The following is a 2,033-nucleotide window of genomic DNA, read 5'->3' on the forward strand; positions in this document are numbered from 1 at the left end:
CACCCCCTTATTTGTCTTGCGCAATGTTACGACGAAGAGTCCGCCGTTCATTAATTGCTTAAAATGGCCGATTTCAGTGCGTTCCTGACGTCAGCACCACCTTCACATAAAAAGTCGGGTATGGAAGCGTTTTAGAATCCGCAAGCACAATGACAAAGACACTGTGGACAAGAACAAAGCTATAGGCCATACATGCATAAATGATGTCAGAATTTTTAGTTTCAAAAAATTCTATAGTTTCAAAAGCCAGTATTAGTTTTCCTACGCCGTTCATAGGCTTGCAGCCTACCTATCACAGCTACTGCCGTGAGATTTTATGTTTGTTTTATCTTTAAACATGAAATAACCTGATCCTGTTTGATGAAAGCATGCAACTGTTCGGACATGTCCAATTTTTAGCATCAGTTTTTTTTTTTTTTTGTATTAAAATTCTGTCTATTCATTGTATGCATTTGAAATATAGAGTTGGGTTCTGTTTTATTCTACGCAAGTGGTTTGTGGCTCTTAAATTCCTTTTATTATGAACCATTTCTAATCTTAAGAATTGTATTAAATCTGTATACAATCATATAGTCAAATCGAATTTCGAATCGAAATCGAATCAAATTGAGAGCTTGAAAATCTAATCGGAACTTGTGAACCAATACCCAGCCCTACTCTTCATGTGCTTGGCTATAAAAATGCTTGGGAAATGCATCACAAATCCAAAATGTACTCCTTAAATCTTCAGCCCTGCTCCTGCAAAGGTTATTTCCAACCTGTTTCAGCTTATCTGGCCTATTATGTTTCAAGTGAAGAGCTTGATTAGCTGCTTCAGGTGTGATTAATTAGGGCTGGAACTAAATTCTGCGGGATAGTGGATACCCAGGATTTGGGGTAAATTATTCATTACCGGTAACATGTGTTAAGAAGGTAAATAAGCTTAGTTTGAACACTACGCAATCGCTACAGTCTTTGCTCTCATGTAATTGCTCAGAAATATTTCTGGGGTTTGAGCAGGGAGGATCCATGAAGCCAGGACGGTGTAGACGTTGACAGGTCTCTGGATGTTGGAGTGTCAGTTCTGGTTTCATTTGATTGGCTCTGAGGGCGTCCCTGAATCAGTTTGGCTGCTGTTGCCGTTATTAGACATCTGAAATTATGAGTCAGACATGTGGCAGCACAATGAAATATGAGTGAAATCTATAATTAAGCTGGGATCTGAAACATGATAATGAATTCCCATCCATCCACGGCACTAATGCCTGCCCTCTATTGGTAAAGAGTCAACCCATGAAATTGCCCTGAGCGCCATTTTTTTGATGTATTTCCAATTTCAAATGGGAAGTTTAGGTGGAACGTTTTTAAATAAGCTCTTTACCATATAGAGCTGTAGTAGAATTTACAACTCCAAGCTTTCTTGTTGGTTAATTTTATTGAAGATAAACTGCTGAAATGTCTTTTTGGAAATGACAATGGTTATACCATCACCATCAACCATGAACATAATACTATTTGCTATATGCGGGCATCTTTATCAGGAGGTACATACAAGAACATTTACGTTTGTGGGTAGTTGACTTATCATCGGCTGTTTCTATACAGAGATCTGACTGCTAAATAGGGATTGTGTTTTTCAGTAATAGCGTACACCCTTACTTTTCAGATAAAAAAAAAAAGGGAAAAATCTGTAGATGGAAAAATCTCCATAACGTTTTTTGTGCATTTCTGTATTTCCTGTTTATTCACGTTTTTTTTAAGGATTTTAATATTTTGATTCTTTTGAAACTATTTGATAATTTCCATGATCTAAATATTTGTAAGAATTAAATCTTTGTTGCTGAAAGTGTGTAGGCGTTCTTGCATTATTATGCTGTTATATTATAATTATACATTCAGTGGCATAAAATGGTCTTAAAATGACAATAATATTGCTCATCACAGTTATTTATGGGGCAAAATATCGCACACGATAGAAAAGAAGCAAGAAGAGAAGTACGTATTTACGTAATTAAGGATGAAAGGACTGCGCATGCATGTAAGCATATAAGATA

At 36.4% G+C, this 2,033-nt stretch overlaps 1 protein-coding gene across 1 annotated transcript in view; it reads left to right on the forward strand.

The window, feature by feature from the left end:
- LOC122342641 (TBC1 domain family member 22A-like) overlaps positions 1-2,033 on the forward strand; it is a 28,459-nt gene that overhangs the window by 4,462 nt on the left and 21,964 nt on the right. The gene's annotated exons all lie outside the window — the stretch shown is intronic.

This window comes from Puntigrus tetrazona, chromosome 4 (assembly GCF_018831695.1).
Source record: "Puntigrus tetrazona isolate hp1 chromosome 4, ASM1883169v1, whole genome shotgun sequence".
Taxonomy (NCBI): domain Eukaryota; kingdom Metazoa; phylum Chordata; class Actinopteri; order Cypriniformes; family Cyprinidae; genus Puntigrus; species Puntigrus tetrazona.